Below are 25,499 nucleotides of genomic sequence, written 5' to 3'. Positions count from 1 at the left end.
TAACCAGTTTGATGAGAGTATTTCAAAATGTATATGAAAATACTACACTGTACCCCATGATTGCATTAATGTACACAGCTGTGATTTAATAAAATCTTTAAAAAATATTTTGAGGAATAATAAGCAAGAAATAAAGAAAGTTTTTATACTGTAATTCTACTGAAAATAAAGATATGTTTTTCATAGTTGCTTCTTATATTGATCTGTGATTAGAATGCGGGACGTATTACATTTTTATTCAGTGACACACATGTATGCTGAGAATCAATTTAAGAAAGTCTAAAAAACTAACGTTCTGGTCATCTGACTTGATACAAGGACACACATTTAAAAGGTCTGGAAGGGTGGTTTCCAAACCATGGAAACGAATATTTGGGAAAATTGCCAGGCGATTCCAAAAGCCCAGGGCCCAGATGGCTGGCCCATGGCACAACTCGGAATTCTACCTCCTCCACCTAGATAAGATCAATTCTTCTCTAAAAATCCATTTATATATTGAATTTCTGCACAAGGATTATTTCAAAAGAGAGTTATGCTTCTCAGAAAAAGAAAGCTATTGATCTAAAAAAATATTTCGTTTCTCCCTAAAACACAGTGTCTAGCACTGTAACATCCTCTACATGCGTTTCTGAGCACAGAGGGCAAACTCTCCTGAACAGCCGTATTTTGGAACTTGCCCCTTCAGTCTTCTTCACATGGGATTCCAACCCGTTACTGGCTTCTTGATCCAACATTTAGTGCCTCATGTCTGCCGCACCTTGCCCTTTTGGACTTTATGTTCTTCCCCATTTTCCTAGCTGTGACCTTAGACCTGGACTCCTCTCTGCAACTATTCTGCTTTTCTCCAAGGCAAATATATTGTTTTGGTTTACCTTTTCGAAACAGTTCTGTTGTTTCAGCTTAGTGGTGCAACCCTCATGACCCTAGCATGACACCCCGAGATAACACTTCTCCTGTGCCCAGCGCCAACCCTCAGGGAGGATGGCCACGAAGAGAGAGTCTGCCTCCGATGTTCTGAAATACCGATTTTTTATTGAACCCTCCCTAGAACCTACTCTCTACTTGAGTCTCTCTCTTTTCTTCTCTTCTGATTTTGTATGTAAATTGAGTGCCCACTCTCTGAGGTAGTGGAAAGAGCACGCAGGAATTTAGTGATGGAAATCATGGGTTCCCATCCTATTCGACGAACGGTACCATCCTGAGCAGATACCAACTACATCACTGAAGCTCTAGGCTCATCACTATTTGATGTTTCGGGAAAAATGCCATGGTGTCTTGTATGTAAAAGCAGCTAAGAAAATATAAGTTTCCACACAGATCTTAATGATGATTGTGTTTTCAGCTGCAGACTTTCATTTCAAATGATTGATTTCCCTGTATCGGTGCATTGTGTTTTCAGCCCCTTTTCCCTCTGAAGCCTGGGACCAGATGTCTAATTCTGTCTTCTTTTTGAAGTACAGAACAAATCCCCTGTGTGCTGATTCTGTTCTTCCATCACCACTTTTACACATCAGTATCAGGCAGAGGGTTCACCAGGCCAATTTCTGTGTGAACAGTTCAAGTATTTTTCACAGTATTAATTAGATAAATTCTGTCAACATGCCTATACCCAGCATGCGTAGAGCACTGCCGAACAAGAGAGCCACTTCAGGAAAAAAACAATGGCAGACACTAATTGTAAATCATGCTTAAAGGCACATCATTCTCACCATTTTCTTTCATGTGGAAGTTTGGCGCATTCAGAAAATATCTCTTTCATTTTGGTTTTGTTTGCTAGTCTATTTTTTAGAAGAATGTACTTGGCTCTAAGGAAAAGCCTTTATTGAAAATGTTGTCAGTATGAGAATGATAGTGATAATGGCAATAATGACACAGTAAAAGTTACACGTATTTGGAGCCTGCCGTGTGAAATATTGAGTGGGATGCCAATTTTACAGAAAGGGAAATTGAGATGCGAGAAAGTGAAGCCAGGGCTAAGTTTAAAACTCCGGTTAGTGTTAACTGAGTAGGAAACAAACTTTTCGTGTCAATACAAATGAATAATCATCACAAAATATCACGGGACATTAAAGAGTTGTTACAACCTGCTAGAAAAGGTCTTCTTTGCGATAACAAAGTGAAAAAGCAAGAGACAAATCCAGCTTTAGGCTTATAAAAGGATCTAAGAGGTGCCATTCAAGAAAAATAAGACAAAATTAAGACTCAAAGTAAAAATTCACTTAGAATTAGAAGAAACAAATTGTTCTTTGAAATTTGGCAGATAACAAAAAGACCACAGTCATAAAAATCACAGTATTGTGTATCACTTAATTGCTTTACACACCCCCTATTTTTATTTGTTATTCAACTGTAAACTTACTGACTTAATTATAGCTACAGTTTTAGGGAATCATTTTCTACAGAGAGAATGCAAAGATAGTTTAGGCTTTCCTTAAGGACTATTGGTCCAAAGAATTTAATGATAGTTTAAAATTTCTTTTTAGCTTCAGGACTTTTTATTATATTACGTAAATGAGGATTCTGTCAAATTTGGGAATTATCAGTCATATGCCTTTTGTACATATGCTGACATTTCAAAACATGTCAAGTTTTCTTTGACTGTGACTGACATTAAATATTCTTTTCGTTTTTGACTTTCATTAACAGGATTATTGTCAGTCGTTTATGTCTTACTTCAAGGTAGGTTAGCAGAGTGGATAGTAACAACACACCCAGAAGCTGTTGCTGCACTGGGATAATTTGTAATAATTGTGCCCAGACATGACTGTGAATCACATAGTCTATCATCTTGATACCCAACCAAGTAGATACACAATCAATTCAACTTCTACTTCACTGTATTCAAAAAATACTCCCAGCTGTTTCAATGCTACCTAACTCCAGGGAAAGTGTAATAGAAGGGAAGTTGGAGTGAAGAAGGGTAGTAGTCTTAACCCACTCTATGAAAATATTTTATTTTGAGTATGTTATGTACTCATTACATATAACTCATGTGAGCATATCACAAAAGCTGCTAGGGCCTTAAAAAGAGGTAAGTGAGAGGCCCTGATATTAAAACTTCATAGGAAACCTTCCTGAGTGGAGATTGAAAGCTCAGATAAATACAAAGTAGCCATGGCTGCTGGCGTTTGAACCCTAAGAGGAGTCCAGAGCTAGAATACACTCCAATTAAGAATTGCTCTAACCTCAAAAGTATTCTGACACATTGTGTTAAAAAAAATTATATGATGAGCAATTGTGTGTATGAATGGCAGGCAAATGAGTGGAGACCTTATCCTTTAAGCAAATCTACCTTGCCCAATTTCATAGCCTGAGATGAAGCAAAAATGTCAATCCATGATCTATATCCCATTTTCCTATGATTATCTCAAGAACTTATAAAAATCTCTGTACTTTTTCCAGTTTAATCCTATCTGGGTTCTATTACACATTGATTTAGTTGAACAAAATCTATTACATAATAAGGCTTGGTGATTATTGCTTTTATAAACCCACTTTTAACCTATTTTATTCAGTTCAGTGCCATCCCAAATGCACTGTTACATGAAATGAATTAAATTTTATCCTCTCTCTTTCACTTGGCCCTCAGTTAAAGCAAAAATAAGATGGTGTTGAAAAAATCACTGAGTCTATCTAGTCGATAGAAGTCTAAGATGGCTCCCAGGATTTTGCTGGTGTGCAGGCCGTGTATAATCCCTGGCCCCTGCATGTAGGCAGAACCTGTGGATATGATGGGCTCTCACTCCCCTGAATGGGGGGTGCTATGCCACAAAGGTGAAGGAATTTTGTAGATGCCTTTTAAGGCTACAGTTACCCTCACTTTAATTCTTTTAATCAAAGGGAAATTGTACTTGTTCGGCCTGCTCTATTCAGAAGAGCTCGTTAAAGGAGGATTTCCCCCAAAAAACATGCTGGGGGGGAGGGTACAAATGTTTCTCTTGCATAGATACCTTTTATAATGCTTAAGTTTGTGCTTTTAATGTGCCCGTCACCAGTACAGTGCTCATTGTACCTGACAAGTACATTTTTACACTTATCCCCTACCACCCTCCTCCTTGCTAGTTTCTTAAGTCTTTACATCACTTTGTGCCTGCACAGGCCTGACTTTTATTCCCCAGTTATCAGAGAGTGTGTTGGTGTTTATTTCTCCATTTCTGAGATACTTCATTCATGATAATGGTATCCAGTCTCATCCTGGTTGTGTAAAAGGCATTATTTCATGCCTTTTTATGGTGGAGTAGTACTCCATGGTGTATGTATATTTACGTATATTACATTTTCTTTATGCACTTATAGAATTGGTGGGCAATTAGATTGAGTCCGCATATCTCTATTTCTGAATTGTGCTGTAATAAACATGCAAGTTTAGGTGTCTTTTGATGAAATGACTTCTTTTTCATTGGGTAGATACCCAGTGGGGTTGGGGGTTTGCTGGGTTGACTAGTATGTTTGCATTTATTTCTTTGAGGATTCTCCACATCATTTTCCATAGAGGTTGTACTCATTTGCAATTACATCTTCCTTTCTCTCTGCATTGATGCCAGCAGCTATGGTTCTTGACTTTTTAATAATGGCCATTCTGACAAGGGAAGGTGATATTTCACCTTTGCTTTTAATTGGCATTTCCCTTATGATTAGTAATGTTGAGAATTCTTTCATATGTTCGCTAGCCATTTGTGTATTTTCCTACAAAAAGCATCAAGTCATGCCTTGCCTTTGTCTACTTTTTAAAGAGATTGTTTGCTTTTTCTTGCTGATTTGTTTTGAGTCCTGCGTAGATTCTTGATATTAGCCTTTTGCCAGAGATATAGTTTGTGAATATTCTTCCCATTCTGTAGGTTGTGTATTTACTCCGTGATTATGTCCTTTGCTATATAGAGGATTTAATTTAATTAGGCTTTGTTTGTTTCTGTTATTGCTGTATTGACTTTGGGGACTGAGTCATCAATTCTCTGTCTACCGTAATGTCTAGAAGAGTCCTTCCTATATTTTCTTTCAGAATTTTTATAATTTCATGCTTTACATTTAAGTCTTTTATCCATATTCATTTTATCCAATTCATTTTGGTATACAGTGAGAGACAGGGGTCCTGTTTCATTCTTCTGCATGTGGTTATCTAGTTACTCAGCATCATTTCTTGAATAGGATTGTGTTTTCCTCTGTGTATGTTGAAAATCAGTGGATCATACCTGAAGTTAGGCAGTGTGATGCCTCTGGCTTTGTTTTTTTTTTTTTTTTTTTTTTTTGGCTTTGGTTTTTTTCTTTAATGTTGCAATGTCAATTCAGGCTCTTTTTTGGTTTCAAAAAAAGTATAGCATTACTTTTTCTAAACTTGGGAAATATGACAATATTTTAGGAGGTTTGTGTTGAATCTCTAATCTACCCTCTATCTTTGGGTGGTAGGGACATCCTAAGAATGTTGATTCTACCAATCCATGAGCATGGATGTTTTCCCGTTTATTTGTGTCATCTATGATTTTTTTTTTAAATCAGTGTCCTATAGTTCTTCTTTTAGAGATTTTTACCTCCTTTATTAAACATATTCCTAGCTATTTTATTTTCTTTGCAGCTACTGTAAAAGTTATTGAATCCTTGATTTGATTCTCAGCACGACTGTTATTAGGCTACAGAAATGCTACTGATTTGTGTTCATTGATTTTGTAACCTGAGGCTTTGCTGAATTTATCTATCAATTCTAAGAGTCTTTGGTGTTGCTTTTAGGGTTTTCTAAATACAAGATCATAATGTCAGTGAACAGGGATAATTTGACCTCCTCTTTCCTAATTTGGATACATTTCATTTCTTTCCCTTACTTGATTTCCCTGGCTAGTACTTCAGTTGTATGTTGAATAGAAGTTGTGACAGTAAACACCTTTGCCTTGTTTTGGTTCTTAAAGGGAATGCTTTTAACTTTTCCCCATTTGGCATGTCATATATAACTTTTATAATTTCAAGTTATGCCCCATCTATGCCTAGTTGAGAGTTTGGTTTTTCTTTTATTGGGGGACTGGGGGAGACAGAGTCTCACTTTGTCACCCTCAGTGGAGTGTTGTAGCATCACAGCTCACAGCAACCTCAAACTCTTTGGGTCTAAGCAATTCTCTTGCCTCAGCCTCCCAAGTAGGTGGGACTACAGGCGCCTGCCACAACACCCATCTATTTTTTGATTGTCATTGTTGTTTAGCAGGCCTGGGATGGGCTTGAACACGCCAGCCTCAGTGTATGTGGCTGGTGCCCTGCTCACTGAGCTACGGTCGCCAAGCTCTAGTTGAGAGTTTTTATCAAGAAAGGGCACTGGATTTTATACAATGATTTCTCTGCATCTATTAAGAAGATTGAGCCATGTTTGGCTTTGCATCTGTTTATGTGGTGAATCAAGTTTACTGATTTGGCATATATTAAACCATCCTTACATCCTCAGAATGAAATCTGCTTGATGAATTATCTTTTGGATGTGCTGTTGAATTCAGTTTGCTAGTAATTTTTTTTCTTGAGGATTTTTGCATTTATGTTCATAAGGGATATTGATCTGTATATTTTGGGTTTTGTTGTGTCCTTTCTAGGTTTTGGTGTCAAGATGATATTGGCTTCATAGAATGAGTTCATGAGGATTTCTTCTTTCTCAATGTAAAAAAATAATTTCTGAAGAGTAGATACTGGTTGCTCTTTGTAGTTCTGGTAAAATTCTTCTGTGAACCCATCTGGTTCAGGGCTTTTGGTTGTCTGTAAATTTTTCATGAATGTTTCAATCTCACTGTTCCTTATTCGTCTGTTCAGGACTTCAATTTCTTTCTGATTTAGGCTTGGGAGGTTGTTGGTTTTTAGAAATTTAGCCATTTCCTCTACATTTTCTGGGTGCCTAGAGATTTTCATAGTATTCACGGTTGGTATTTCATATTTCCATGGTATCATTTATAATGTTTCCTTTTTTATTTCTAAAAGAGTTTATTTGGGACCTTTTTTATTTTTGGCTATTCTAGCTAGAGGTCTATTGTTTTGTTCACCTTTAAAGAACCAATTTTTTGTTCCATTAATCCTTTTTATTATTTTTCTGATTTCCATTTTGTTTAGTGTGCTATGAGCTTTGTTGTTTTCTTTCTTCTCCTAGCTATGGGTCAGGTTTGTTTTTCCCTTTCTAGTTCCTTGAGGTGTGACATTAGGATGTGATATTTCTGTCTTCTTGATGTAAACATATAAGTCTCTGAATTTCCCCTTTCACACTGCTTTTTCAGTATCCCATAGATTATGGATGCTTATGTCCTCATTGTCATTTAATTTGAAAAATCTTTAATTTCCATCTTAATTTTGTTATTGACCCAAGGATCATTCAACATTTGGGTGTATAATTTCCATAAATTTTTTGCAGATTGAAGAGTCCCTCTTAGAGTTGATTTCTAGTTTTATTACATTGTAATATTAGAAGATTCATGGAATGATTCCAGTGTTTCTGAATTTGATGAAACTGGTTTTGAGGGCTAACATGTGATCTATGTCAGAAAATTGTCCATGTACAGATGAGATGAATCTAAATTCTACAGTTATGGGGTAGAAGGTGATAGTAGGTATCTATTAGCTCCATCTGTTCTAGAGTACTGGTTAAGTCCAGTGGCTCTTTGTTCATCTGCTGTCCACATAATATGTCTAGTTCTATAAATGAAGTGTTGAAGTCTGTAGCAGTTATGGTGTTGCTATTTATTTCTATGTTTATATGTAGCAGTATTTTATTTGTGAATACAGTACAGGGTATTTAATACAGGGTGTGCTGGTATTCAATGCATATATATTTAGACTTGTTATATCTTCTTTCTGAATTGCTCCCTTTATCATTATATAATGACCATCTTTGTCTTTTTTTTAACCAATGCTAATTTAAAGTCTATTTTATCAGATGTAAGAATAGCTGTTTCTATTCTTCCTTCTAACCAAAAGCTCACTTTTGGTTTCTACTCACATAGGATTTTTTCCCATACCTGTATTTTGAGTTTATGAGTACCATTGTGAATTAGATGGGTTTGATGGAGATAGCATATACTTGGGGTGCATTTTTCATCCATTAAGCCAGTCTATATCTTTTAAAAGGAGAAATAAGACTGTGTAAGTTTAATGTTAGTATTGATATGAAATACCATTCTCTCTATCATATTCTCTCTTATGTTACTGTTTTATAAGGTTTGTGTGCTTTAACTTTCAGATGTTTTTAAATTGGAGGATATGTGTTGTTCTTTTCCATGTACAGAGAGCACTTTTAAGCATTTGCTATAGGGCAGGTCTAGCGGTAACAAATTCCCTTAGTGTGTGTTTATATGGGAAAGACTTTCTCCTTCATTTATTGAACTTAGTTTTTCAGGATACAAAATTCTTGGCTGGCAGTAATTCTGTTTAAGAGCTCCAAGGAGATCTCAATCCCTTCTGGCTTTAAATGTTTCTGCGGAGAAGTCTGCTATCAATCTGATAAGTTTTCCTTTGTAAGTACCTTTTTCATTTTCATCTCATAGCTTGTAGAATTTTCTCTTTCTTTCTGACTTTTTTCAAGACTTGACTTTAGCAAGCTGATGACTACAAGTCTTGGTGATCTCCTGCTTGCTACAAATCTTCTATGTGATCAGTGACCATCTCGTATTTGAATATCTAAACCTCTAGCAATAAAAGGGAAGTTTTCCTCTTTTATTCTCTCCACTAGGTTTTCCACATATATTGCTATTATTTTCCTTCTTTCTCATATAATTCTTATATTAGTTCACATTGCATAAACCTATTCTTTTCTCAGTGATTGTTCATTCTTCTCTTTCTTTTTTTCTGTACTTTTTACTGACTAGGTTACTTTGAATTTTGAAATTTTTTTTTATTTTAAATTTCAGGTTGATGTGAGGGTACAAAGAACCAGGTCACAATATTTGAACTTGTTAGATATAGTCCCTTTTGTAGTTGTGTTCAATACCCCAAAGGTGTGCCATACACCCTGACTTTGTGCCTAAATCCCCCCTTTCTTCTCTTCTTCATTTTGCTTTTCCAAATTTGAATTGAAATGAGTTTTTCAAGGAAAGTGATTTTTATTTATTAAGTTATATACACATAGATCATTTATACATTTATGCATATGTGGGGTACAATGTGTTGATTTTTTTTTATACAATCTAACGTGGTTACTTCAAACCAATCAACATAGCTTTTGCCTCATTTACTTGATTGTGTTAACATTTATGTTCTACACTTGACACATTTGACTTGTACCCTTGCAATATGTTCCATAGGTGTGTTCCTGCTTTTAGCTCCTCTCTCAAGCTTCCCCTCTCCCCTTCCTTCCCACTCCATTTCTCTCCTTCATCCTGGGCTATAGTTGTGGTCTATCTTTCATAAGAAAGTGTGAGTAAATATAAGTTGGTTTCATAGAAGTACTGAGTACATTAGATACTTTTTCCTCCATTCTTGAGATATTTTACTCAGGAGAATATGTTCCAGGTCCTTCCATGTAAACATAAAAGAGGTAAAGGCTCCATCTTTTTAAAGGCTGCATAGTATTCTATGGTATAAATATACCACAATTTATGAATCCATTCATGGGTTGATGGGCACTTGGGCTTATTCCATGACTTGGCCATTAGGAATTGAAGCTCTAAAATTCTTAATTCTACTGAGTCTAGTCTGCTCTTAAAGTTTTTTGATGTATTTTGGAATTTCCTAAATGACTCTAATTTCTTTATGTTTTATTATCTTTCCTTTTTCTTTCTTTCTTTTTTTTAAACAGAGTCTCACTATGTCACCCTTGGTCACGTGCCACAGTGTTATAACTCACAGCAACCTCAAACTCTTGGGCTTAAGCAATTCTTTTGCCTCAGCCTTCCAAATAGCTTAGGCTACTGTTTACTTCTTTTTTCTGATATTATCTGACTCTTTTGTAAATTTTGTTCATATCCTGAAATTTTTTTTGTCTGTTTCTTTGAGATGGTTTTCTCCTCAATTACATTCATCTCATTTGCTATCTATAATCTGATTTCTGTATCTGTCATTTCAGCCATTTCCTTTTGGTTGGAATTCATTGCTGAGAGCTATTGTAATCCTTTGGGGATTTCAAGATAGCCTGTTTTGCACATTACTGGAGTTTTTATTCTGGGGCCATTTCTCTTAGTTCAAAACAGAAGATATGTTGCTTTGGTCATCTTCTGCTGTGACCTCTACTCAGCCTGGGTCCCAAGGAAGTGCAGTTGAACAGGATCATCTGTGTCACAATAGCAGGTGCTGAGCCCTTCTCTCCTGCCCTGCCCAGGGCCCCTGATGGTGGTGGCAGTGGTGGTGCATATCACCTGCCTATGAGACATAAAGGAAGGGGAATTCTCTGCTCCCTCTTTACCTGACAAAGGCAAGAGGGAGGCTGTAGACACAGATTGACCTTGGACAGAAGTAGCATTCCAGATGTGGCAGTTGCACTAGCCACCATGCCCAGGGCTAAGAAGCCTGCCCACCTTTCTCTCCAGAGCTACAGGTCTCTGTACCAGCCTCCTGTTCCTGGAGTCTGGGATATTCTCCCCTTTCACTTTCCCACATGTGGGCCCCTTCTCTAATCACCACTGGTCCTGCTCTTGATCTGCTCATCTCACTTCTGTCTTCACTTCCCTTTCTCCATGGGCTCCCAGCACTCTTGCTCAGCTGATCAATCCAAAGTTGAATATCTAATCACCATTTTCCATCTTCTCCATGAGGGTGGCATTGTGTAGGCCACTTCCAGTCTGCCATTTGGCCTCTTTAAAGGATGCTTTAAAGGGCAGAGACAGAAGAAGTCAAAATGACTCAAACTATCTCTTGCTGACCTTCAAGAAACAATCTGACTTGTGGAGAAAGTCACATCTCAGGGAATGACAGGCAGTGTCAGAAAGCAAAGTCCTACAACTACAAGGAATTAAATTCCACCTCAAACAAATGAATACCTAAGAGAACTCTGCAACCCAGATGATGTCCCAACCCCCGAAGACACCTTAATTTCATCCTGGTGAGTTCCTGAGTAGAGGTATTACCTCTGAAACTCTGAGGTAATAAACTGTTTCATAATTTGCTCTGCAGCAATAGAAAGCTATCGCAGTATTAAGTTAATCTGAAAGGCAATAGGTAAACAAACCAACATATGAGGAAACTAAACTTGACGAAACTGAGGAAAACGTGTCACCCATCCTGTTTTACTAAAGCATCTGCCTGCCTGGCCCTCAGGATCCTCCCACTTGTGAAACGGGAATGTGGGAAAGCATGATGTGTTTCAGCAGTGCCTTCTAGAACTTTCCCTTCATGGACAGGCGAAATTTCAGGAAATTGTTTTGAGACCAGTTGAAAAGTTTCCACTTTTTATATTACTAACAGAGTATATAACTATCCATGATTACTAAACTCGTATAGAAAATAAATAATATTGCCCCATCAATTGTGATGATTAATTTTATGTGTCAACTTGGCCATTCAATCAACTACAAGTCTAACTGTTACTGTGGAGATACTTTCTAAACGTGGTTAAAGTTCATAACTAGTTGACTATAAGCAAGGGAGATTATCCAAGGTAATCTGAGTGGGCCTGATTCAAACAATAGAAAGCCCTTGAAAGTACAACTGAGGTTTCATTGAGCAAGAAGAAATTCTACCTGTGGATATGGACTGAAGTTGATATTTCAGAGTATTCCACCCTGCCCTGCAGCAATTTCCAGACTTGCTTTAATGCTCCCCACAATTCTGTAAATTATTGCCTTGCAATAAACCTCTTTCTTTTTATTTTTGGCATGTATCTAGTAAAAGCTTGCCTGATACTCAAATATGAAATAATGAAAGAACGACAAATTTAAACTTAGAATGACTCACTACACCACAATTATTTTTTATTCATTGCTGCATGAATTGACATTGGTGGAAGGTGAGCCTCAGCATTTGATTTTATAACATTGCTCTGTACTTTATTCTTACCACTTCAGGTGTACATAAGCCTCGGGAAATAAACAACAACAACAAAAACAAACACCTAATATTCTCTGCTTTTTCGAGAAGGCAAATAGATGAACTGGTTATGAAAATTTATTTGATTACATCAAGCATTCTATGTTATAAAGAAAAGGATGGAGAAAGGAGGGAAGAAAAGAAAGAAGAAAGGCAAAATCCAGCTGTTCCATTCCTCTACCTTCTGAATCAGTATTACCCACGCTTGGAAGGCTGCATCAAATATCTATTTATTCTTATGAGTCATGGTCTTATCAAACTCTACTTCTGGTTTAAACACAGAAAAGGAAAATTCACAATGATTGGAATGGTCCTTCTCTATGGCAAAGCTCTGCAGAATCTCTTTAGAATTACAATAAGCAATATCAATTCCTTTCTCCACTTTGGAGAAGTGTCTGTCCTGCTGACTGCTTCAATTGCATACATTACTGTCAAAAGGAGGGTTAATTTTTGCAGAATCTGCATCACAAAAATAGTGTTATTCAGAGGAAGTGCAGTGTTTTTTCAATGATTACATCAATTCATAGGGTGTATTTTGCAGACTATGTGAGAAAGAAACATCTTGTTTAAAAACATACCATTTTATGGACACCTCTATATTCCTAGAACACTTTTGGGGAAGACTTGGTAAGCTGGATTTTCTGGTCAGTACTTTGGCAATGGTTTTAGAGTGCCATGGGAGTTCTAAAACTGCATTAAAATCCTTCAGGCCATGGACACTTAGTTCTGCTCAAATACCATTTATTGGCCATCTTACAGTCCAGAGAGGCAACTTGTAAACAAATAATTGCAGTAAGGGTACAATTATATAGGACCTGTAGACTCTTGATAATCCTGGGGTTAACAATAACAAGAACAAAACATCCCAGCCATTGCTCAATTATTGAATCTTGGAAATTGCTTTTATATGTCTGAATTCAAGAGAAACTATAGGAAACTTTATCAAGCTCTTTAGAAATTATTCTTTTTGACTTCGCTTAGCATAGACCATACAGATCCTGAAGCATGAATGCTTTATGAGAAGAGGGGACTTCATATGCATTCTTTCCAAAATTGTACTTTTTTCTGACTTACAACAATAGAGAATTATTCTCTCATAATTCTAGGCTAGAATTTTGAAATTAAGGTGTTGATAAAGTCATACTCTCTGTGAAGGCTCTAAGGCAGGGTCTGTTTCATTTCTTTCATTTGGTATTTATATAGACCCTACTGTTCCTTAGCTTGTAGATAGAGCACTCCAACCTCTGCCTTTGTTATCACACTTCTGTCTGTGTCTGTCTCTGTATTTGTAATGTTTTCTTGCATTAAGAACCTCTGTTATTCTATATGACCTGAATTTAAAGTATATTTTAATTACAACAAAATAAGGTGACAAGTCAAAACATCTAGGACGTTACCATGTTGTGGAGGTGAGGTATATAATTCAGCTAGAACACAGCACAGGTAATGCATGGATCAGAGTATTTATTATATCTGTGGTTAATAGCAACCTCAGGTATTTTATCACCATTTGGAGCCCAAACCAGCACTCAACTTTTGTAGCTCTGTATTTTTCAAACTACTGAAATTTTATAAGTAGAATGTGTTATATAAAAATTTTAAATGGGGTATAAACCTCCACTCACAGCCATCAGAAACTCTAGCCAAGAAAGATATAGAAAATCAGCTAGTGTTCCATAAAACATTTAGGCAGTAATTTTTAACTGGTGTGCTGTGAGAGGATCTTGGGTGTTCCATGAAACTTTTTAAAGGTGATTAATTAAATTATTTTCAAAAGTAGTTCAAAGCACAATAGTAAGTATATTCTTTTTTTTTTTGAAACTCTTTTTTTTTTAAACAACATAATTTAAGTGTACCATAGAAGTTTAACTGAAAGCTATAACCTAATTATAGCCTAAGAATATGGGGACGGGGAAGGGAGGGGGAGGGGAGAGGGAAGGTGATTGGAGGGATCACTTCCATGGTTTATCTTACAAGGGTACAAGTGAATCTTTCTAAGAGTAGAATATAATCTTAACATAGTCTTAACACAATAACTAAGAAAATGACATAAAGGCTATGTTAGCCAGTTTGATGAAAATATTTCAAATTGTATTTGAAAACACACTGTACCCCATGATTGCATTAATGTATACAGCTATCATTTAATAAATAAAAAAAAAGTTTAACTATAGGTTCAAGTGTGTTGTGAGATAAAAACAGTTGAAAAACACTAATCTAGAGTAACGGGAGGAACAAAAGTCAGCCTCTAAATATATATTCTTCCATCAAAAGCAACTTTTAAAAATGGAAAAAACATATAAAGTAACAGTTTTAAAACACTGAACGATAACACAAGGATGTTTGCAAGAAAGAAAACATGTAAAGTTAGATCTACTTCTGAAAAAGAAGAGAGTGGAGCTCAAACAGATAACTTGTTTTTCTCACTTGATCATAATTTAGGGTTCCAAAGGGCCAGGAAGCCAGAATTTGCAGATTAGGTACCATAGAATTCTATGTATAACAGAAGTTCCAAAAATTTACATGGCAGTGACTTGAGGCATTGGCCAGATAAACTGTGCATGCGCAGAGTGAAACTCTGCATAGTATGGAAGAGAACAGCTACTGAGAGGCTAGGAGCTGAACAGAGATTGTGGGAATGGCACAGCACTAGGATGAACCAGAGTGGAAAGAATGGAGAGGCCCAATTTACATTTCATGCATAATTCAGTTGATACCCTAGAAAAGCCACTCCTCAGTACCAGCAGTATACTAGCATTAGAATGAGGGCTATCCTAGACTTATCCTAAGACTAACAACCAGGCATCAAAAGTAGAAAGCTAATCTTTCAATAACTTAACCGGTTGCTAGAGCAAAACTCAATACTCTCTTTAAAAAATATAGTTTCCTGTTAATGTAGTATTAATTATGTCCAATATAAATTTTAAAATTACAAGTTATGCTGAGAAACAGGAAAATATGACCCATATCCAGGAAAATAAACAGTCAACAGAAATAGACACTGAGATAACACAGAGACTGGGATTAGCAGACAGTGAGGATGTTAAAGTATCAGTCATATGTATTTAAGTATCTAAATATAGATGTACTCAGAATGAGACATCGTTTTATAGTTTCTATTTATCAACTGAGAAAAACAAACAAGTGGAAATTCCGGAACCGAAAAATAGGATAAGTAAAATAAAAAATGTACTGAGTTTTTCATCCCACCACACAATGCTCAGAGGAAAGATCAATGAATTTGAATACATATCAATAGAAACCATCCAAATTATAACACAATAGGTTAAAAAGACTAAGGAAAAAAACGTCTCAGGGGAAGATATATCTAGATACTGACATTTTCAAAGTTTCACAGATACTTTGAATATTTAGAATATTTCTTAATATGAATTTATCTGATATCATGTCATGATTAGATTTAGATTACATAATCTAAGCATCTTCTCCATTTTTTCTTTTCTTCAATAGATTTATGGATTTTTGTTTTTTTATGGACATACTCTATTACTGTCTTGACTTTCTGATGCTTAAATTATTCTTGCTTTGGACAGCGGGGAGCTCCTTCAAGCTGGCTCCCCCATTTCTCTGACATGCACCCTCTTTTTAGTGCTCAACTGCTACCACAACAAGGTATTCTAATCTTATTTCATACTTTCCTGTACGAGCCCCAGAACTACCTAGTTCTCCAAAGTTTCTTAGCTCTTTTTCCAGAAATGGCATCTAGAACTCCAGAATAAGAGTCTGGCATGCTCATTGCTACTGAGATACTCTTTTCTAGATGTTTTTTTTCTAGGACTTTTCAGTGGCAAGAACTAGGAGAATGTATTTTTTTATTTATCTTTTTAAAATCTTATCTCTCTGAGTGTGTGTGTATACATGTGTACATACATACAATGTTGAAAACCAAGGGCTTATACATATGGACATCTCAAATCCAACCTAGTATTATAGGGCTCTTTCTACTGTCTATCTATCCATATTTGTATCTGTTTTTTGAAAGTGAGAAATATGGTTCCCAACATCATCAGGATTATATTAACTCATTTTCTCTATCCTATAATAAACAGAAAGTAACTATATTCTTTTTTTTTAAAAAAAAGGAAACTTACCAAGTAAAGTTCAAGATGTGTTTGATATTCCTATCGCCTTTTGGCTGAGGGTGTGTAGTCAAAATGATGTGTGCAAAGGTTACTTTAGAGTTGGTTCCCTTTTTACCCTTGATTATGATTATGTTTAATTTAAATATAGTTGAATATAGTTTCCATTAAATTTTGCAGTCTTCCTAACATTATGATTTACTTGTGTTTTCCTAAATATACCTATTTACATTGTTACAAAAGACAAAGCTATGAACAAGATACCCTTGGAGAAGCTGCACACAGCTGCCTTCTACTTCTTACCAATATTTTTCATAGTACTAATTTCATTGCATTTTGGTTTGTTTCTTTTCCTCAAAAGTAACTCTATATATATACTATGTATAATATAAAGTTACTCCTCTTTCTTTGCATGAAAGGTAACTATAACATATATATTCTCTTACACTTTTCATTTTTACTCAATATATTTTCCATATCTGTTTATATAGTTATTTCCTATTCTTTTTTATAGCTACAGAGGAATCTTTTATGAATAAGTCATAGTTTGTTCAATCATTCTTAAACACATATGTGTTTCCTATATATATCCTCTTATATATATCTTCAGGGGACATCACTTGAAATGGGCTATTTGTTCAAGTGTATATGAATGATAACTTGTGTGAATAATGTATATGTAATGTAATGTATATTATTAGATATTGCTGCATTCCCCTGTGTAAGTATTCTAGCATTTTGTATTTTATATTTCCACCAGCAATGTTGGAAAGAGCCTCCTTCCAGGTTTAAAACTTGGTGGTAACTTCTAACACATAAGCAATTACATTTCAGCTTTATTTTTCATTTCTCTCGGTCGGGTGAAAGTGAATCGCTCCTAAAATATTTCAGGGCCTGAGGACCAGGTGTTTCTCCTTATGGATTATCTGTTTCTGTCTTTTGTCCACATTTCTTTTAGGAATTTGGTCATTCCTCTCAATTTTTAGAAGTTTATTACACAGAGATGTAGAAATAGAGACCCTTTATCTGTGACATACAGATGTCACAAATGTCATCTTCCAGCTGTTTTCTGTGGTATTTTATTCAGTACTTTGTGGGACTTGGTTATGCAATTTTTAAATGTCGTTGAACTTAATTCATCTTTTTTTTCTGTTGCATCTAAAGTTTGAATCATAGGTAGAAAGTCTTTCACTACACACTGGTTATAGAAAAGTATGTTCATTTTTTTAGTACCTGTGGGTTTTTTTTTTAAATAGTTAGATCTCTAATGTATTTGGAGTTTATTCTTGTCTATAATATGTGGCATGGTTTTAGTTTTATCTGTTTCCAGATGACTGTCCAGTTCTCCAAACACAACTTTTTAAAAAGTCTATGTTGACCCCAGTAATGTCCTATACATCTTTATCATATACTAAATGTCCACATTTATTTGTATGTATTATGAACTTTCTATTTGATTTTATTGTCCTGCATGTCTTTTTAATGTGCCACTAACACACTGTTTGTATTATATGCCTTATAGGGTATTTTAAATCTGGTATTTTTTTATCCTCCACCTAGTAATTCTCTTTCAGTATTTTATCATACACTCTTAAATGTTTAAATTTTTCACAGGAACTTTAGAATCAACACTTCTAGCTCTAGGAGAAAATTTGTTGGAATTATACTAGAATTACATCAAGTTTATAAGTATAACTAGACAAAACTACCTTTTAAAGAAATATATCCAAGAACAAGTGATATTTTCTTTTCCTTTTTTTTTTTTTTTGCAATTTTTTGCCGGGGCTTGGTTTGAACCCGCCACCTCCGGCATATGGGACTGGTGCCCTACTCCTTTGAGCCACAGGCACTGACCTATTTTCCCATTTTTTTCATGCTTTGTTTTGTGTTTGTTAGATGTTTTGCTTTTCTTTTTTCTCCTTCTAGGCTTTATACACTTTTATATAGTTAATTTCTAAATGTTTTAAAATCCTTGTTTCCATTAACTTTAACTTGTTATCCATATCCATGAAGAATATTGACTTTCGTGTGTTAATTTTAAGTTCTGGCACCTTCCTGAAATTTGTTGTAATTTAAAGCAATATAGACATTAGTGAGTTGAATGCAGTGTTACCTTCATCACAAGACACTTAACACTTCAACACAGTAACTTCTGACTATCCCAGGAAGGTATGAATATCAGGAATTGAGAAACAGAAAATATCAGGGTTAGTTTGGATGAATCTTAAAAAAAAAAAAGGAGAATGAATGGTTATGTGTTCAAAGCATTGATGTGGAAAGCCAAGAAAAACATTGTCTAGAGAATTAAGTACAAATTTTGTAAATTGGCAGTCAAGGATTCATTACTTGAATTGTGAAAAAGCTTCCCAAGCAGTCTTGGAAGAAGAGTTTGTTAGGATAACATTCAGTCCGGAGGCTAGGGTCCAAAGGAAAACAAGGTCATCTGCTGGCCGTCAGTATGGAATGATTTCAGTAGAGCAGTCGCTGGATTCTGGGTCATAGGAAGGAGCTAAAACTAGGCCCAGCAGAATCAAAGAATTAATGAGAAGATATAAATCTGGAGGAGAAAAATATGGTGTCTTAGCCTAAGGGAGCTACTTTGAGATTATTGGACATGTTGGCCTCCAGATATGTCTTGAAATCATAAAATGTATCCTTGATCTTTGACAGCGATAAGCCAAGAGAAGCTAAATGCAGAACCATGGTCTCAGCAAATGAATGGAAGAGCAAGGATGATGAAAACTGAGAAAACAGACTCTAAGTTACATGAAATTCCAAGAAGAAAACCAGGGTTATATTATTTTATGAGACTCACACGCAGGATGGTGGCAACTGAAGTACAGAGTTAGGGTAGAAAAGTTGAGGTCAGTTTTCAGAACACAAAGCCAAGTATAAGTTCTGACACCAGAGTCAGCCAATCAGTAGTAACCCATGCAAACCAGGCCATGGAGATCTGGCAAGCTTGAGTGTACAGACAAGGATCCAGGTGTGGCTTTATTTGGATATTTGCAGAAATAAGGAATGGAGTTTGGAACAGAGCAGTGACTTTGTATTCTTTTTCTAAAGCACTGAAATCTTTTTATTTAAGTAAATCCAATATAAAGTCTTAATATGAGAAAGAAATGAAGCTTCTGACTAAAGTGAGGGCTGTTTTGGGAGAGACACAGGCTCTGTCCTCTCATCTTCCACTACACCTTTTTTAAGCAAAGTTTAATCATTCCCACAGAAATTTAGTTCTTCAAGCAACATAGTTTTGAAAAATGCTGAATCAGGAGACTGAAGGTACCATTTGCAACATGCAGACAGGTTAGGTCAGCAACCACACTGTAGCTTTCCACAAGAGCTAGCGAGGGCATGGGAGTCTGATACATCTGGTTTTCAAATCCAGTTCTCTAACTGTGTGATGCTGGGGAAGTTGCTTTAACTTTTGGGCTTCATTTTCCTTTTATGTAAAACTGGTGAGCAGTCACCTGAATTATTCCAAAAATAAAGATTAAAAAGTACATACTAGAGGATTAATTTATATCATTATATTTTACACGTTGTAGACATAACTTTTGCTATCAGATGTGAGCTGCCTCTCTCATCCTTGCTTTCAGGTAAAAGTCATGGCTTAGACTGATCGGGGGTTGTGGGTAAAGGCTGCTCCCTGAGCTATAGGTTTTTGAACTTGGGTTTGTGGTACAGGGTGTGCAGAGGTTCCTCTAAGTGTTCTCCTGGACATAATGGAGTCTTCATCAACTCTCTCCCACCTTCTTTTTCCAACTTTATTATCTTCTACTTTCTAATCCTTGGGACTGCTATTTGGCCTGTACAAGCTGCAAGACTCTTAGTTGTTTAAGGGTAGCTGTAATACTGATTGAGATGCAACTGTCATATTGATTTTAAATATTTTAATATCATTCCTATAGTGAATGAATGACTATCATATCCTTAAGTACATATGGTACATTAGGCATTGTGCTAATATCATATGCCCATGAACTAGATTATACTCACATTCATCTTCTGAAGGGGGGACAGAAATTACCAACATTATCGCCACTTTATAGAGGAGGAAACTCTAGTTAGATTTTCCCCAAAGTCTCATAGCTAATAAGCGCCAGTGTCAGTACTTAAACCTAAATTTTTTGTACTCCAAATGGGATCTTATCACTATCCCATATTCTCTGAGCACCGATATTCCATTATGGAATGCCCCCAAATAAATAAAATAAAATCCATTGGCCTATGACACGGTTTGCTGGAAAAAGGGGCTCCTAAGTCCACTGAGGGTGAACTTCAGTTTTTTGGCTGGTATCAAGATTACTTGGTAAGAGATAAACAAAAATGGTTTGTAGAAGTTCAGAAACTTTTTTTGCATTAAGGGAAATAGGCTTAAAATATGAACAATGTCAAGCCCTTAACTAGAGCGGTAAGGAAAGGGTCTTGATAATTTGTTGATGTAAGTAGCTTTTATAGCATAAAGTTGGATAAAAACACAGACCTTATCTAAATGGCAAGGGAGGCTAGGAGAGATATATTAATAGTTTTAAATAGTGGCTTAGTGACTAGAAAATAATTATTTTCTGCGTCTGTGAGTTCATAGAGCCTTGGTTTTATGGCTAGTTGCTTATCTGCCTTTGAGCTAAAGAGACCAAATACATTTTACGGTGAAATTATCTCCCATCAAAATGTCTGCAAGTTATTTTCTTGTTCCTGATGGCTAAGGATAAGGACGAGCATAATCTAGAGCAGAGAGGAACATTAACTATTAAAGATTCCTTGCATGACTAAAGAAGGGGGAGATGATCTTTTCATTTCTTTTATTTCTTTCTTAAAATTTTAATTGAAAGAAATGCAGCTGTCCTCTAACTAGAGGTTTTAGAAGAGACTCATTCTCTGACTACTTCCTCTAATTCCTTCATATTTAAATGAGCATTTTAAGAGACTAAATGTATTTGGCTTGGAGATATGAGATAATCCGTTTCCATTTCATTGAAATGGAAACAAAACTGATTTTTTTTTTTTTTTTTTGTACAAAGAAGAAAAGCCTAGCATCATTTATAGGATCTGAGACTTGGTCAAATAAACTGAGGTTGCTTTCATAAAGTGAATTAAGGTTCTTTGTAATTGTCAAATGCCCTGTTGATTCAGCATAGTTTCACCAAAGCTAGTTTCTCTAACTGAATTCGAATCTATTCATCCCCATACTTGCAAAATTCTATGCCAGTTTTCATCTCCACTGAAATTTTACCTCCAAACCCACAAACAAAATTCCTCTGGATTTTGGAGGTCTCAAAGATGGCGGCAGATGCAATCCTCTTGGTTTTCCAGTGAACTTCAGTCTTTCTGCTTATCCAGTTTATTCTGTGCCCCATCTACAGATTCATTTTTGCACTCTTGCAGCAGAATTAGGAAAAAAATGAAAATCCTCTTTGGAAAAATGCACGAGTTTCTATAATATGGCAGGGATAAATGTTTGTTATCATGCAGAGTAGCAAGACATCCTAGGGACCTGGAGATGAAAGAGCTTTCTCTCCCATTGAGCTCTTCAAAGGAATCTTGCTATGTTATTTGCAATGTAAAGAACATCCTCATGACTTAGCATGTTTCAACACAGACTCAGGAAAAATCTGCAAGTGATGTGTCCTGTTTATCCAAGATGACAGGAATGGCTTTCCTATTTATTTCTGACTGTCTCTGGTTCTTAAATTCCACGTTCAGCTCTTTCAGTTCAGGCAAATAACTAACATAGGAAAATGCTAATACAGTTAACTTTTCAAATGGGAGTGTTCTAAGGGTAACCTTTTTTTTTTTTAATGCTGATTGATTTTTTATATGTATGATTTTAAAAATCTGGAATGCCCTTGATGAATCCATATTCCTAAATAAATTAAAATTGATATTCTCATACTGAGAGGTCTCTATTAGTGAACTTTTGCTTACGACTCTTACAGAATAATTGATGCTCATAATGATAACTTAGAGGCTTTCAGAGATTCCCAAGTGCCATCTGAATCATCAAAAAAATTAAATTGTGCTCAATAAGGTTTTGCTTAACTGTCAGTTTTGGAACTTTTAACCTGTTAAGGTTTTATACATGTATTGTGTGATTATACTTTATCAATTTTTTTATTTGGTTTATTAGAAAACTCTCCCATAATCATCCCATACAACAGCAATTGAATTCAGGCTGTGGATGATATAGTCAATATGGTAAAGGGGAACTAATACTTCTTGAAAACTCACTACATGCCAGGTGTTTTTTAATAATCTTTGTAATTTGGAATAGTTTTAGATTTACAGAAAAGTTGTAAAGTTAGTACAGAGAGTTCCCATACATTCTATACCAAGTTTTCTCTGTTATTAACATATTATGTGATACATTTTTCACCATGAATGAACCAGTAGTAATACATTATTATTAACTAAAGTCCATAGTTTACATTCAGATTCACTCTTTCTGTTATGTAAGTCTAGTTCTAGGGAGTAGAGAATGTACGATGTCATGCATCTATCATTAAAGTATGACATAGAGTTGTCCTAAAAGTCTTTCAAGTTTCATATCTTCATTCCTCTCTACTGTCCCCTGCCCATTATCTGTATGGGCCAATGTTATTTTTCCAGTCAACTAAAATAAAAATATCTTGGTTGCTACCAAGATTTAGCCATTATGAATATAGCTCCTTTAGAAATTTTATCAATATCCACAAAAACCTTTCTGGAAGTTTCATTGAGGGTTTCAATAGATCACATTGGGAAGAAGGGACACCTTAATATTGAGTCTTACTATTCTTATACAAGGAATAGCTCTCCATTTATTCTTATCTTCTTGATTTTAGTCAGAATTTTATAGTTTTCCTCAGATTGATACTTTAAATATTCATTATTACATTTATACCTAAGTATAATGGTATGAAATGTAAATAATGTGTTTTTAACATCAAATTTCAATTGTTCATTGCTGAAATGTGGACTTTTATTGACTTTTACCTATAGTAACTTTGTTTCCTGAAAACTTTGTTATGATCACTTATTAGTTCCAGGAGTTTGTTGTTGTTGTTGCCCTTCCTGTCTTCCTTCCTTCCTTCCTTCCTTCCTTCTTTTTTTTTTTTATTGCCAATTCTTTAGGATATTCTACATAAGCAATGAGGTCTTCTGCAATATAAAATATTTTATTTCTTTCTTCCAAATTTATATACATTTTATTTCCTTTTCTGATCTTATTATTTTAACTAGGACTTCTAGTACAATGTTGGATAGGAAAGATGAGGGGAGACATTTTCTGCTTCCTTTCTTCTGATCTGTGGTAGGGGAGCTTCAAGTTCCTCCCATGAAGTATATTAATTATAGATTGTTTTATTAATGTTGTTTATCACATTGAGGAAGCTACTCTCTATTTCTGTATTTGCTGAGGGTTTTCTTTCTTTTAAATCATAAATGAGTGCTAGAATTGTATAGTTCTTTTTCTACATCTGCTGATATGATCATATATTTTTTCTTCATTTCGCCTGTTGCTTTGATAGATTACATTAATTGATTTTTAAATATTAACCAAGGCTTGCATATTTTGCATAAATCCTACTCTTGTGGTATATAGAGTAGTCCTTCCTTATTTTTAGGAGATAAGTCATAGACCCTCAGTAGATGCCTGAAACCATGGTTACTACGTAGCCTTACATGTACTTTGTTTTTCCTATAAATACATGCCTATGACAAGGCTTAATTTATAAATTACACACAATAAGTGATTAACAACAAAAAATAATAAAATAGGATAATTATAACAATATGCTGTAATAGAATTATGTAAATATCTTTCTCTCTCTGTCTCTTTTGGGTATCTTATTGTATTGTAGTGCAGGTAACCGAAACTATGGGATGTGAAACCGTGGATAAGAGAAGTCTACTATTTTTCATTTTATACATTGTTGAATTTGATTCACTAATATCTTATTCAGGATTTTTGAATTTATGTTTATGAAACTTATTAGTCAAGAATGTAATGTTTTTGCAGGGGAAGAATTCCCTTAGGTTTTCTCTGAGAAAGTGGTCTTTTACTTTTGAAGGATAATTTTACTCTACATGTAATTCTAATTTAAATGGTGGGTTTTTTTCTTTCAATACTTTAAGTATTTCTCTCTACTCTTTATTTGTTTGCTGGGTTTCTGATGAGAAGTCCATTGTAATTCTTATAGATAATACTACCATTTACTTTCTTAATTGTTGTTGGTATTCTGTCATTTGAATATGATATGCCATGTCATTGACATGAATATCTGTGACAGAGAAAAAGAAAGAGAGAGAGAAGTTGTATTTATCTTGCTTGGTTATCTCTGAACCTACTGGATTTATAGTTGGTGTTGTTATAGATTTGGTAAAGTTCTTACCCATTATTATAATACTTCAAATATTTCTTCTGTCCCTTCTCTCTATATTCTCCTGGCATTCCGATTATGTGTATAGTCCATGTTTTGATATTGTCTCACATTCTTAGATGGTCTGTCTCATTTTTACTTTCATTTCTTTGTATTTCAATTCAGAAAGTTTCCATTGACTTACGTTCATGCTCAGTGATTCTCTCTAGGCTATTTCCACTCTACTGATGAGTCTATCCAAGGCATTCTTTATTTCAGTTATGGTACTTTTGACTTTTAGCCTTTTCTACTCATTCTTTGAGTTTTCATCTCTCTGCTTTTGTTACTCACTTATTCTTACATGTTGACTCCTTTTTCTATTTTAGCTTTTAATCATAATACTGATAGTTATTTAAAATATTCTGTCTGATAATCCCAACATCTTTGTCATCTATGAGCTTAGTAGTACTAATGATTGCTTTGTCTCCTCAGACTGTTTTCATTGTTTTTGGTATGCCTTGTAAGGCATGTTATATTAGGTAATAGAAAGCGAAGTAAATAGGTTTCCATGTTAGAATTTATGTTAATCCAATCAGACATTAGACTGCATTTAATGTTTCCTGTAGCTACAGATATTAGAGACTTCAAAGTCTTTCAGGGCCATTTTTTCTGTCTTCCTTCCCGATGTAGTGCTTCCTTACATGTTCCTCCTCAGAGACATTCTATTCCATTCACCTTTTTCAGCTATAATACAGTGTTATTTCACTGGAGATTTCTTTGTATACTGCTAAAATATGGGAAGAGGAAAATTTCCATAATGTTCCAATTAAATCTCAGTCTTGTAGTGGGCCTGTGCTTTTTTGCTCCTTGCTCTCTACCCCCTTCCCTGTTCTCAGTATTACCAACCTATTTTCATAAAGTCCTGACCCTTGTTGAAATGTATTTTCCACCTCTTCACTGAAACAGAAATCCTGGAGGGACTAAAATAGGGGGGGATTTCTTTCCCCCAAATGGGATAAAGCTCCAACAATATCTTCTCTTCTCTCTCAAAAAAACCACTTGAAGATTGCTCTTGCCTCTTTTTTTTTTTTTT

The sequence above is a fragment of the Otolemur garnettii genome, unplaced genomic scaffold (assembly GCF_000181295.1).
Source record: "Otolemur garnettii isolate 467f Iridium unplaced genomic scaffold, OtoGar3 scaffold00001, whole genome shotgun sequence".
NCBI classification, from domain to species: domain Eukaryota; kingdom Metazoa; phylum Chordata; class Mammalia; order Primates; family Galagidae; genus Otolemur; species Otolemur garnettii.
The sequence above is the reverse complement of the archived record's forward strand: the minus strand, read 5'-3'. Positions refer to the sequence as shown.